The following is a 14,672-nucleotide window of genomic DNA, read 5'->3' as shown; positions in this document are numbered from 1 at the left end:
CAAGGAAATGAGGGAAAACCAGCAGAATTTCAGGGGAGAGCCGACCGGTTCATCGCCCCGCAATTGCCAGCCCAAGCAAGGGACCTTTTGACCAGCTACAGAAACAGGCAGCACCGTTTTTAAAAAGTTGATTTCGCTTTTATTCAATACAAAAGGATTTGGGTTGTATTTATCAACACAGCCCAAAATGAAACCCCAGTGTCCAGGATCTCTGCTTAGCAGTGAGTCATTCAGCCTCCCGTCAGACACAAGGAGAAGCCTGACCCTGTGGCTACGTCACCTTCTCTCTCTCCAGGCCCGGCTAGCTGTATTTCAATCTCATACTAGACCGGCTCTGGCCCTGAAGAGATGCATCCTGAAGGAAGACAGTGTCTCCATCTCTTGCCATAGATGAAGTCCTGCCTCTGGCAAGTCCTCTTTGCTTGGAACACAGCACAAGCCCTTCCCTCCCAGTTGCCTTAGTTCCTCTGCACTGTCCGTGACAGGGAAAGCACGGCCATGCCAGAAAACCGGACGACTCAGTCAGCTGCCTTTGGTGCCACCTCTGAGGAACCATTCCAGATGACTCTAGTGTCCTGTGGGCCTTCCTGGTCAAGCCCTTATTGGTTCTTTTTGCTTTCCTTCTTGGCTTTCTTCCTCAGCTGAGCAGCACTTGCCTTGGGTTTCTTCACTGTCTCCCAAGTCTTAGTTCCAGGACTGTGTGAGTCCTACAAGAATCAATTCAGAAACGGTCAGGGAACCTTCACAGCTAACAACTGGCTGACAGCTCGCTTTGGGAGCTCAAGTCACCCTCCTGGGCAGCTTTGGCTGCCAGTACTAGAAACCACCTTTCTGACATTAGGGCACGCTAGAAACTCCACCTCTATCTTAATCCCAAAAGACCCACACAAACTAGAATCCAAAGCCATCTCCTGCAAGGCAGCGCCTGCACAGGGTTGGACACTCTGCCTGGCAGCGCACAGAGCACAGCAGTAAGATGAGTCTGCACCTCAAGGCTTCTTGCGTGCATCAGGTACAGCACACACACCGAAGGACAGACAGAACAAACTACGCCTCTTTCAGCAGTGCTGGGACACACTACCGTAGGCAACAGCTACAAATTGTTCCCTCCCTGCCTATTGTCTGTGCCTTTCTATCAGCCTCAGAGAGCATGACTTACTGGCTTATGGCACATGGAAACTGGCACGATTACAACTGACGCACTCTCTGTGAGCTGCAAAGTGGCTCCGCAGAAGAGATCGTGGTGCAGCACATTCTCCGCCAGTGTGGGCTCAGGGATCTCAGCTGGGGAGAAATGCCCTTCAGGAGCCACAGAGCAGACAGCCTGCTGCTCTCCTGCTCTCAAGGAGGCTGCTTTCTACAAGAGGGGAAAAAGAGTCATCATTCTCTCATGCACATTGGTGTTACAGACTGACTTAGCTGTTCTGAAGATATCCTTGGCCTACTGACCCAATAACAAAGAAGGGCATGAAACGCAGTTGCATCATCTTTTACCACCTGCCGAGGAAAAGATTCCTCCAACTTGAGCATTGCTCCACTTGCAGGTGAGGGGAGCAGGAGCTGAAGAGGATAGGTGGACATGAAATAAGGGAAAAGCTTAACAGCAAGCAGATCTGTTGCAGACAGTGCCACAAGCTGTGTTTGAACAGCACTGCCTTAGCGCACGCTTACAGTAAGGCACACCTACCTGGCAAGGGTCACACAGGCACCTACTGCTCCCCTGAGTCCCAACTCCATTTCTCAGCCACTCACGCTCTCCTTCCTCAATGTTCTGCAACAGAAGAAAAGTCACAAGACAGAAATTCAATTCATCGCAGACGTCATCAAACCTCCCGTCTCAGTGCACTCGCACTCATTTCTCTGCATGGTAAATCAGGGGAGTGCTTACTGAGTGAGCGGCATGTACTGCCAATTGCTAGCAGCAATCTATGCCTAACTCTAAACTACTAACAGTAACCTATGCCTAACACTAAAACTAAACTTAACACTAAAACTATGCTAACACTAACATCAACAACAAAACCCAGAAGGGGGACCTAACTGCTAAAAGGGGAAGATGGAACTGGAGGCCTGCAGAACCGCGGAGGAGCAACAAGGTGGAGGAGGAGCAGATGTTAAACAATGCCACCCAGCTAATGCTGGGGGTGGGGCCGCGCGGCGGGTAAGGAGCCCAGCGCCCGGACCAGCGATGGCGGAGCTGTGACCGCGCCGATGCGGGGCCTGGCACGGTGGTGTGGTGCCAGGCCAGCTGTGCCGCAGGCGGATCCACCTCCATGGCCTCCTCTGGAGGTGGATCCACCTCCATGGGCTCCTCTGCAGGTGGATCCACCTCCATGGGCTCCCCATGATCAGTCACAGCGGAGGTCCGGGCGCAATGGAACCGGGCTCTCTTCCTCCTCTCCCTCCTCCACTTGATGGTCACGGCGGGCCCCCTCCTCCTCTTTGGTTCTGGGGCCCCCAGCTCCCTCTTCCCATTTAAAACCACGCTATCCTCTTCTCTCGCTCTCTTCATGCTGGACATGGCTGCCACCTGCCCAGCACTCTTATCTATTATACCACTCGCATTAAGAAGCTTTTGCTTTCCCTTTCTTACTCAGAGTACAGAAACATTTCTATTTTTTTAAGAAAAAGTTAAGAATCTAAATAATATCTCTGAGACAAGAGACCAATCATCTGACAAATTCCACATGGGTATGAAGTATCTCGCTGCGCCCACATTGCTCTCAGGAGGTGCAATGTATGAACTATGAAATTTAAAGCCATATAGCAGATTATGGGAATTTTTGTTATGCAGCAAAAGACAGATGTTATGTGTATTTTGGTATGCTTAAAATAAGAAAACAGAAAAGGCAGCAGAAAAATTCACTAAACTCATACCCAGGTGGAAGAGGACCTTGACTGACTGTAGTTAGTGCCTGAGTTGCAGGAGTTACTGGCTGGACTTGTCTTGATACTGGAGGTGTGGTGAGTGCAGCAGTTGCAGGAGCTGTAGTTGCTTCTGTTCCCCCCTCAGGGCTTGGTTCTGAAGATGTATTTGCAGCTGCACCTGCCAGTGAACCTGCACTGGCCCCATCATTCTCTGTGGATGTGGATGGAGAACCATTTACACTTCCTACGACGCCAGACATGTCATTGCATTTCTCTCTGTATTGGTAATCTATTTCAGAATTTGTAAGTCACAAAAGTAGATGTGCAAAAGGTGGTGGTTTGAAGTAGTATGCACATATAGCCACATTTTCTATTTCACACACACACACAGACACACACAAAAGGCAACTTTAGCTGCACTCTGTAAAAATGCTTCAATCCAAGAACTATCAGCTATTCAGCTGCACAGCTTTGATATGACAAAGAAAAGTTATTCACTAAAGCAACTTGTCTGCATTTTCTAAACATTAGATGATTATAAAGAAAAAGCTACTTGCTTGCGTTGATGGATTTCCCATTTAATATTTGCAACAATTTAAGAGGCAGCGTGCATAACATTTTCAAGAAGAGAAAAATTAAGGCTGTGGAAGGGAGAATACATGCATTCTTTAAACGCTTTCAGATTTTTTTTCCCATGCAGGCCATTTGGTAGGCAGTGTTAAGAACTATACACAAGTCTTATTACTAAACTACACTGCCTTTATCTTTTAAAATAATTACTGCAGCCCAGTTTTCCGTCCAGCCTCAGTATTTATCAATTGTGACAATAAGATCACCAAAACACATGGTAGTGTATGCATGTGGAGGAGTTAACCTGAAAACACCTACCACTGTCTTAAAGCTTTGTAGTTTCTAAATTATAAGATGTACTAAAAAACATATTTATTTTCACGCAATCAGTGTTTGAAGTGCTGCTGTTTCAAATAATTTAACCAGGACTGTAGAAACAAATCACTAGTCTTTCAAGCTCCAGTATTATCTACTTGAGGCAGTTCTGTAAGTCCTTCAGCAGATTTGTTCACGGGTCTCATTAAAGTTAACTGAATGCAACAGTAGCACTCACTCATGTTCTTTTGGCACCAGCTCCAACATATTTAGCAGTATCGCTGCAATCATCACTTACCTGTCGTGGAAACAGAAATTACTTATAAGAGGAACAACGATGCTGAATGCAAGCTGTTAAAATAGAAGTTATATATCCAAGAATTTACCCTGAAAAAAACTGTAGTTAAAAACACGCATTGGAAAACGTTACGTTCATTTTAAGACTGTACAGAGAATCCACAGCTTTGAAGTGGATGTCTGGCCCTAGAATACGCACCAGCTACTGATGTGGGTCTGCGGGGTGTGGGTGGAGGTGGTCAAAAAGGCCTGGGAGGTCGAGAAGGTTTGCAGCTTCCATTGGTGAGTAGTGGGGAATCACTGCCATTAACAGTCTTGTTTTTATTTGAAGCAGCATCTTCAGAGCTTTCAAGGCCATCTGAGTGATTCCTTTGTAGGAAAAGACAGAAAGGAGAACTATACTAAGAGTGTATGGATGACAACAAGTTTTATAAAAGAAAGGAGAATGTAATAATTATGGCTAGATAACTCAATCTTCAGTCTGTGCAAACAGTTTTAAGTTAAAACCCTATGTTTCCAACCACTCCGCTATGGAAAGCATTTTAGGCTCAAACAGGAGGCAGCTGATGATATTAATGAGAGCACAGCAATCCCTAAGTATTTGGAAAAGGAAAAAAAAGGCAGAGCTAGATTCATCTAATGTTGTCCCCAGAAATCTCAGTCATTATCCACAACAAGGTAAAATCTAGGTCAGGTGGTACTAGTGAAGATAAGTAGGACTGCTAGCTTATCAAGAAACGATTATGTCCATTTGGAAAGTTCCATGTTTGTTTCTGTTAATCATGAAACTTTGCTTTGTGGTAGAAACTCCACTCTCCATTAATAAAAAGGTGAAAAGCAGGCAGGAGACCCAAAGAACCTGAACCCAGGGAGAAGCAGATATGCTGAATTCAAACCTAACCTGTCAGGAGAACTGGAATCTAAAGAAGAGATGAAACTCTGGGGAGCGTAACACAGGACCTATTATGGCAAAAGAATATTACTTAGGCTGCAATCTGAGCTCTGCCTGGGTTCCTCAAAACTAGAGGAGAATGGTCTTCTGCAGATACTCCTTACTCTTCATCCCAATTAATATCTTGCACAACTGCAAAATGCCAATATGTTCCTTCTGCAAATGTTACAATTTCTGTGAAATGTTTTTGGACGACTCATGATGAAAGCAATTCCTACTCCCTCATCCCTCAAACCTTTCCCACAAAAAAGCCTTCACAGAATATATCATAAGAGGAAAATTCTACTCATTCAATTTATCTCATGCCTGCCACGTGTGTAGTGGTTTCCTATTTGTTTCTTTTTGTTCTGAGCAAATCCTCTATGTAAGATGATGTTGAAGTTCACACCTTAAAGCAGAGCTTATATACTGCTGCTCGCTGGGGATATTACAAGACAAGAAGGGGATATTTTGAGACAAAGCACCTCATCGCTCATGTTTTTCTTCTGTAATCACTCATAGGCTCCTGTCCTTGCTTTAAAACATTCTGCTACTGCTATATCATAATTCCTCATTTACAACAGTACAACACATTACACTGTTCATAATGCTGCCTTGTTACAAATGCCTAGACATAACAGCTCTATCAGGGCAGTTCACATGGAAACTAGTATCAAAACTATGCATTTTTAAAAACTCAAGTTTACCACAAAAGCATCCAAAACTGTTCTTTGGTTAAAAACAAGCAACACCATAAATGGCTGGATAGAATATCAGCAGTCTACAAAGCCAAAATGTGAATAATAAATGTGTGCAATGGTACGGTGAAGTACCTGACGTTCACATTTGTCGTCACGATGTTCTGCTAAACTTAATTATCTCTGGGAAAAAAACACAACAAGTGGAGCTTCTACTAAACTGAATCTTTTGGGAAAAGTAATATATATATATTACCTTTTGGAAATGTAATATATATCTATTTTAAATATTTCCATCAATATTTTCCTTTCAAATACGGAATCTGAACAATTGCCACATTTTGCCACATTTTGCCATCAGTACTTATTCATAGACAGAATTTCAATAATGCTTCAGATTACATAGTGTGACAGTATTTTCTTGATTGAGCTAAAAGAAATGGGAGAGATAAAAGTATTTTAAAATCTTCATTTAATCTTACTTAATATATTCTTCTTTGTTTTCTTCCGTCACAAGAATGTTGCTACCATTTGGCTTCAAATCATGGCTTTGGATTTCACCTAGAATTTCTTTAGCAACTGAGAAAAACACTTCCAAGCAACATTCTTAAATATCATTCTCTCTGCAAGGATGAAAATGTAATTATTAATAACCAGGTCCAGACTGTGCACGCAGTAGAAGAGATGGGTACGAAGAATATAAGGACTTTTCTTAACTCTTTAGAGCTCACGAATCAAGTTAAGGAAACGTTACACAATAACTGTGGTTTTGTAAGATTTACAGACTACACCTCACTGATGTGCATAAGCAAACTGTGCACTAGGTACAGTTGTATCCTTAAATTCATCTGTCACTGGGCTGACAAATTACCCACCGCCTCTAAGTGGAATGCCTATGGAATACAAAAACCTTTGAAGTAATGACATTGTTGTATGTTTCATTACCTGCTGCCTTGTGAAGTAATAGCAGATAAGAAGGAAAAGATTTAGAATGCTTAATGAATTATCTTCAACTCCAGTATATTTATGGGACTATCTTGTAAATCAAAATATTCCAAGCTCCTAAGTTAACAAAATAATATGTTCCTGAGAAAGAGGAATTTTCTCATTAGAAACTTCAAAATAAGAAGAACCTTAATTCAACAAACATTGCTCAGATCTCTGTTCTGTTTATGTGGTTTAATAGCCAGAATAACAGGTGCAACATTGCAATTTCTATGTTGGTATGTGCTTCTCTATAGCAGTGATGCACATATGCAGGGGTGCTGTACTGGGGCAGGCAGGGACAAGGTTGCTGTTCCCACGGCAGCCACACGGTGCTGTGCTTTGCACTTGCTGCCAGAGCAGCACTGGTATCACAGCCATGTTTTGGCTCCTGCCAAGCAGTGCTGGCACAGCATCAACTCTGCAGCCCCTGAGCCAGCAGGCTGGGCGTGGGCAAGAGGAGGGGGAAGGACATCAGCAGGGCACTGATCTAAACTGATTGAAGGGATATCGCATACCATACGATGCCACACACAGCATGAGGAGCTGGGGAAGGGCTACAACATGTACTGAGGCCTTGCTTTCCAAGGGGTGGCCAAACACTGCTTACTACTGAGAGAAGCTGCGGATTTCCCATCCCTGGGGGTCTCCAAGGCCAGGCTGGATGGCACCCTGGGCAAGCTGATCTAGTGGCTGGCAACCCTGCTGGCAGCAGTGGAGCTGGAACCAGGTGGACTCTGAGGTCCCTTCCAACCCAGGCCACTCTATGATGAGCAGAGGATAATTGTTTCCTCTCCTTGTATGGCCTTTGCTTGGTGTTTTTCTTTTTCCTCCTTTTCCTTTAAATTGTCCTTATCTCAACCTATGAGCATTTCGTTCATTTATTTTCCAACCACATTTTCTCTCCCCCCTCTTCCTTTGAGGGGCAGTAACAGCATGGTGTGGTGGTGTTCTGTTGATAACTGGTGTGAAACCACCACTTGATGAACATTTCCCCAACATAAAATGTAAATGCCCTTAACTATAAACATAGAAACATCATTACTGAAAACATCACCGTGATGTATTTAGTGCTGTGATGCAACAGTGCTTCTCAATTTGATCTCTCCAAAATACAATACAAAACCACAGGAGAGCTGATGGATGGCAAAATAAAATTACTTCTTCCTTTCAAATGAGACACCTGCTCTAACTGACTCAGCTTGAGCAGAGGGGCCTCACTAGACGAACTCTCCAGGTCTTTCCAAACAAAGTAATTCTGCAGATTTTCTGAAAAAGTGGGACCAGAAAGTGTTTATTGCAAAGCTTCCTGGGAATTTGCATCATTTGCTTTTTTGGTGATTAATAAAAAGGTATCCTCCCTGCCAGGTGTGATTTTTTTACCGCACATTTACAGTGATTTCCTTCAGCAGTGCTGGTAAGCAGGTCCAGCTACTGACCTCTGCATTTAGAGCTCAGTGCACACTGCTTAGAGGTCTGAAGGTTCTTCTCTGAAATGCTCAGGTACTTCCGTGTTTACTCAAAAGGGGCAAAGCCTTTCATGGACTCCAGATTAGAAGACTTCTGTATCAGTACAGATACTGTAATTGACATGTAGTTCGTATTTTCTCTAGAGACAGCTTTCAGAAAAGTTCTTGCTACAGCCCTAAGTTTCCTCATTGCTTTTTTTTCTGAGGCAATAAGCTAGAAATTAAAAAAAAACTTCGAACAGCCAAACTAGCCAAAAAAAAAACCCCCTCAAAATACTAAGTGTAAATTAATAAAAGCATAGGTAGCCAGCAGAGTGGAGAAATTTGAAAATAACACTTAGAGTGAAATGCAAAAGTTGTTTTTGACAAGTTCTGAGTTTTTTATTTCCCTACTTCCTATGTAAGCTTCTCCTGGTAGGACTGCTGGTCCTACTTGGAAACCTACTCAAACTTTATGTACTTGGAAAGCTCACAAACTATCACCTGAATGCTGTCTGGCAATGCTGCACACTTTGAAGTAAAGGTGAGGAGGAGGAAAAAGTAATCTGTAATGTCTACAAGTTCTCTTCCATGCCACTAACAAGCAGCTTAGTACTGGTATTCAGAAGGCTCTGTGCTCTCTTTTGATCCATTTTAGCAACACATGCATCAAAAGAACTATACAGAGAATAAATACAACACACTTCTGCACCAAAAGACCTTCAGGTTATCAGATGTTATTTAAAAAAACCAAAACACTGTTTTGAAATGTGCAAATGATAGTGCTGAACAAGTGTCCAGCTCACCTTTACTAATAGACAAATGCAAAGAGGTGACTATGTTTACAAAAGGTTATACTGCTCTTTCACTCTTAGACTCTCCACAGAACGTTAATGGAGTGACATTGTTCTTAAGGTAAATTTTGTTACAGATGGTACTTATTAGAATTTATTCACAAATTCCTTGCCCCTCGATTAAAGACCAATTAGTGTAAATTTCTTTCCTGTAGCTTTCTCTCACTGTTGTATTTGCTTGATTTCTAAAATCCAGTAAGTCACAGGATAACAAGGATAAAGAAAAAAATACACACCTGCTTGAGATTCTTTAATCTCAAGAATCAAGCCTTCGATCTTTTTTTCCCTTTCAGGTCTCAATTTCACGTCATCTTTACTCAAATGCCCACTACTGAAGTTTCCTAATGAAATGTTCTCTTACTGCACCTTCTAGCAGCACATTACCCAGCTCAGAACATGCTACCTTTTCAAAACTGATCCAAAACTCCTATTTCAACTTGTAAATATCTCAAAAGCTCTTTCACCCTTTCTTCCTTGCTTACAATAACAATCCCAAGATTCATCACCAGAGATGCACTACTTTTCGTCTTTCACATTTCTGCTTCTTAAAAATGCATTCATCTCCTAAGCTTTTTAAAAAATGCTTGATCATTCTTGAGTGAAATACGTTTTACCTCTCTAGACCCTTAAACCAGCCTAAGTTTTCAGATTTTTAAAGAATTATTATTTATCATTATAGCAGTAGAAGTTTTAACTATTTATCCCTTCTATTCCTCAGCCTCCAATTCCTGCTTTTAAGTGTCAGGAAAAAAAAAAAAAAATCACCACTGTTATTAGAACAAATGGTGCATAACAACCCTGGAAACTTGCTCTTACAAAATTAGTACCGAACTACAATGCTTTAAAACTAGATGCTGTTTAAAATTATTTCTAAGTAGTATTTTTATGATGTTTCCAACACAGTTCTCGTCTTTGTGCAAAAAAACCCCAAACGTATATATATATATTTATATTTGTTTCATGGACACAGTGACACTTGGAGACAGAATTTCACATTTTTGCATGATCTTTAGATATACAAGCATGCCTGTGTGCTAACTGTTAGTTTTTGTTAGTCTCTGTTCAAATAACATTATTAAGGTGTCAGGGCATTAAGAATGACATACAGATAACAGATTTCTTCAATTCAACTTCTCATGCCCACTACTAATATGTTTTAGTACAATACCTGTTGAAATGAGTCTTCAAATAATGTTTTTCTGTCAGATGGGCTCTAGGGAGACAAGAAGGGCAGTAAGGTGACAAAGTTGAAGGGACAGGCTACTTGGGGAGATTGCAAGGAAGTTGCTAAGGTATGCAGGGAGGAAGTTAGGACGGCAAAAGTCCAACTTGAACTCAGACTGGCCACCGCAGTAAGAGAGTAAAAAATCCTCTTATAAATATATCAATGGTAAGAGAAGGACCAAGGAGAATTTCCATCCTTTACTTGATGCAGCGGGGAGTGCAACCACTGAGGATAAGCAGAAGGCTGAGGTCCTCAATGCCTTCTTTACATCTGCCTTTAAAAGGCAGATCAGTTATCATCAGGGCACTTTGTGCCCCGATCCCGAAGTCTGGGATGCTACGCAGAATACACCCCTGGTGATTCAGGTGGAGACAGTCAGAGAGCTCCTCCTCCATCTGGACTGTCACAAGCCCATGGGACCGGATGGGCTCCATCCTAGGGCGCTGAGGGAGCTGGTGAGGGTGATTGCTGAGCCACTCTCCACTATCTACCAGCGCACCTGGTTAACTGGAGAGGTACCAGTACTACTTGTGATTCCCATCTACAAGAAGGGCTGTAAGGAGGATCTGGGGAACTACAAGCCAGTCCCCAGTCAGGGGAAAGTTATGGAGCAAATCATCTTGGGTGAGATCTCATGGTATGTGCGTGGCATCCATGGGATCAGGCCCAACCAGCACAGGCTCATGAAAGGCAGGTCATACTTGTCAAACCTCATCTCCTTCTATGACTGGGTGATCAGCCTGGTAGATGAGGGAAAGGCTATTTATTGATGTAGTCTGCCTAGACTTCAGCAAAGCCTTTTCCATGGTCTCCCACAGTATTCTCCTGGGGAAACTGGCTGCCCATGGCCTGGACAGGTATAGCCTTCTTTGGCTAAGGAACTGCTAGAGGGCTGCACCCAACAGGTAGTGGTTAATGGAGCTAAATCCAGCTGGCAACCCCAGGGGTCGGTACTGGGGCCCATCTTGTTTGATATCTTTACTGATGACCTAGATGAAGGGATTGAGTGTACTCTCAGTATGTTTGCAGATGACTCCAAGTTGGGAGGTGGTGCTGACCTGCCTGAAGGCAGAGAGGCACTTCAGAGGGATCTAGAAAAGCTGGATCGCTGGGCTGAGGTTCAACAAGGCCAAGTGCCAGGTCCTGCACTTTGGCCACAACAACCCCATGCAGTGCTATAGGCTTGGGGCTGAGCAGCTGGATGACTGTGAAGAGGAAGGGACCTGGGAGTACTGGTTGATGTTCGGCTGAACAGGAGCCAACAGTGTGCCCAGGTGGCCAAGAGGGCCAACAGCATCCTGGCCTGCATTAGAAATAGTGTGGCCAGCAGCAGCAGGGAGGGAATCATCCCCCTGTACTCAGCTCTGGTGAGGCTGCACCTCAAGTACTGTGTCCAGTTTTGGGCCCTTCACTACAAAAAAGGCACTGAGGCCTCAATGTCCAAAGAAGGGCAACAGAACTGATGAGGGGTCTGGAGCACAAATCTTATGTGGAGCGGCTCAGGGAGCTGGGATTGTTTAGTCCGGAGAAGAGGCGGCTCAGAGGAGACCTTACTGCACTCTACAATTTCCTGAAGGGAGGTTGTGATGATGAGGAGGGGTTTGGCCTCTTCTCCCAGGTAACAAACAGGACCCAAGGAAACGGCCACAAGTTGTACTGGAGGAGGTTTAGGTTAGACCTCTCTGAGGTTTTTCTCTCAGAGTGGTCAGGCACTGGAATGGCTGCCCAGGGAGGTGGTGGAGTCGCCGTCCCTGGCAGTGTTCAAGGGGCATCTGCATGAGGAGCTACAAGATGAGATTTAGTGCTTGTGCTGGCAATGGTGATGGGAGGATGGTTGGACTAGATGACCTTGTAGGTCATTTCCAACCTTGTGATCTATAATTCTATGCATCTACCAATTCAAACAATAATTAATTCCTTCCTTCTTCACAGATCTTAACAACTTGGTTTCCTCTTCCTCTCAACACTCTTTCTTCATCCAGATCCTAGCAAGTCCTCTTGGATGCTTTCAACTGCTCAGCAAAATGAAAAATCAGGGAAATTGTTCTCTACTCTGGGAGAGTTCCAAAGCTTTTTGACCAGGGGTAAAATTTGAGTACCTCACATTATTTTTTTCTAACTGTAGGAACTATCTTTTTTTATGTGCACATTACATATTTTCACATTTATCAACAGTTCTTGGAGATCCTAGAGAAAAAAACCAAAGGACATTCTTCCTTATTTCTCCTATTGCTTGGCTACTACTTTGTGTTCCTCCATGACAGTGACACTACTAGCTTATTCATTATTGCTTCTATTTTTAAAATAAGGAATATGCATTTTTTTTCCCATGCAATTCCTTGAAAATTAGTAACGGACAAACCTCAAGCTTTTGAGAGGTCTGAACTGGTCATGAAAAGCATCCAGAAGCTCAGAGGCTTATCCAAAGCTAATCTGAAAATTTCCAAACGTCTTCGCTCTAGAGAGAGGCACAGAAACCCGTTGGATCAGGACTCCCATCACTAACTGGGCTCACCTCTCTCACTCTGCTCCCTCACCAAACATCCAGGACTGGTTTTTACCATGTCCTTGCTGAAGAGCACACAAGATACGCAAGCACACCGTTCTCCCTAGGAAAAACATGGCTCCTAGGCATCTACACTGCAAACCTATAAACAGATGTTTAAATCAGAACAACTTAAAATGTATGCCTGAGGCCCCTGTCTAGCAGTAATGGCTTGCTGAATTTGGGCTCACAATATGATTCCAACTTGTCACCTTCCTGCCTTCCAACTGCCTTCACTGTGCTTTGAAGCTAAGATCCAATGCCTTAATGCCCTTATGTAACAGCATCTACTTCATCAAACACAGAGGAAGGAGCGTCTCAGTAACATACATCACACACCAGCCAGGCTGGTAAAGATAGGTAACTCTTCTGTGACAGCTTCATCGAAACCTTATTGTATTAGCCTTGGTATCACCCGGAACTCATTCCATTCACTGCTTTGAGGGGTCAGAGCCTAAACTCTACTAGAAGACCTGAAATCATCATGAAATCAGGTACACCTGATACGACCACACCACTAAGGCTCCTTTGCTAAACTTCAGTGGTTCCCAATGCTTGCTTAAAAAATAAAATCCAGCGAGAATATCAAGTGCCAACACTTTCCTCAGTATCCCAACATCCCTGCCTTGTCCATCTCTGGCCAGCAGGACTAAATTCAAAGCAGCGCAAACCACAATTCCACACAGGTAGCCTGAAGCTATGTTTAATCTTGCAGATCAGAGCTCAATAAACATTGGCTTGGCACAAGTCACTCACACAGAACAGTGGCTCTGCTATCACCAGTACCTGCTATACATCAAGAAGGAACGTGCTGAGGAAAATGAACACAGCAGCATACAACATAGAGTTCCTCATGATTGTCAGCACTGAAAGCAAAGCAGGCTGAAGAAAAAACCTCAGGTAAATCCATAGAGGACAGCAAAGCAAGGAGGACGAAGGACATGGACTGATCCTGAACCAAACACATTAGACAACAAGAGCCTTGAGAGGACTAGTTGGTTACACAGATAAACAGTACGCACACCTGAAATGGTGATTTCTTCTGAAGACTCTAGTGTGTTCCTCATCAAGAAAAAAGATAATACATTAAAAAAATCAGGATGGATATAATTTGAAATTTTTTTTCAACTGACCTGGCATCCTGGGGCAAACTGAAGACAAGACAGGACACCAATACAGAAAAAAAAAGAACTAACAGCATAGGGGGGTGCCACAGAGAAACTGGAAAGTGACCAAATCTCTGCTCAGGTAGAAACCATTGTGTGAAGTAGACAGCTTTTGCCAATGAGGAGCACAGTGGGAGGATGAGGATGAGGAAGGATGCCATCTGTAGCGCAGACATTCACACCAGTGGCATAGCGTAGCGCAGAGCTACAATTTCAAAGTGATTGTAAGGTTTTATTTAACAATGCTGTTGTGTGGGATGAGCTCAAACAAGCTGCAAGTGACTGATTAATCAATGCATCTCAGTGACCTCAAAACCTGATTGTCTTGGAAAAAATAAACAGAACATGCCATCTCAAATAACATATAATCAATCTACAGAATTTAATCCAGCAGGCAGTCCTGTGGCCAAATTTTGTGCTGGCAGCAGACTCTTCTTATGACCATTAGGAACATTCCCAGTTACAGAGCTACCATAACTTGGGCAGAAAATATACAGACCCACCTGGGAGAATAGAAAATAAAGAAGCAACTTACCCTCCCCTTATCCAACTCCACTCTCACATTTAGAAGTGAAACTACAACTTTAAATGCCAGGAAAAAATGAGGGAAAAAAAAAATCATCCGGTATTTTCCAGGCAAACACCAAGATCATAGAATCACAGAATGTCCCAAGTTGTACGGCATCCACAAGGATCATCAAGTCCAACCTCATGTTCCAAGAAGGACCACCCAAACACAAACGGTCTTTAAGCTGCAGCAGCTCAGGACCA

The 14,672-nt window shown here is 43.3% G+C and overlaps 1 protein-coding gene across 1 annotated transcript in view; it reads right to left on the bottom strand.

The window, feature by feature from the left end:
- Nucleotides 1–116: 116 nt before the first annotated feature.
- Nucleotides 117–14,672, bottom strand: part of LOC149916328 (RANBP2-like and GRIP domain-containing protein 8) — a 26,186-nt gene continuing 11,630 nt past the window's right edge. Inside the window, exons 9-13 of the mRNA XM_090148525.1 lie at nucleotides 4,250–4,419; nucleotides 2,878–3,509; nucleotides 1,688–1,771; nucleotides 1,160–1,560; nucleotides 117–707 (exon numbers count right to left, since the gene is read on the bottom strand). The gene's annotated coding sequence lies outside the window, so the exon portion shown is untranslated. The remainder of the gene's footprint in view (nucleotides 708–1,159; nucleotides 1,561–1,687; nucleotides 1,772–2,877; nucleotides 3,510–4,249; nucleotides 4,420–14,672) is intronic.

Source organism: Phasianus colchicus, chromosome 11 (assembly GCF_987193195.1).
Source record: "Phasianus colchicus chromosome 11, bPhaCol1.hap1.1, whole genome shotgun sequence".
Taxonomy (NCBI): Eukaryota; Metazoa; Chordata; class Aves; order Galliformes; family Phasianidae; genus Phasianus; species Phasianus colchicus.
Note: the sequence above shows the minus strand (reverse complement) of the source record. Positions and strands in the feature narration are given on the sequence as shown.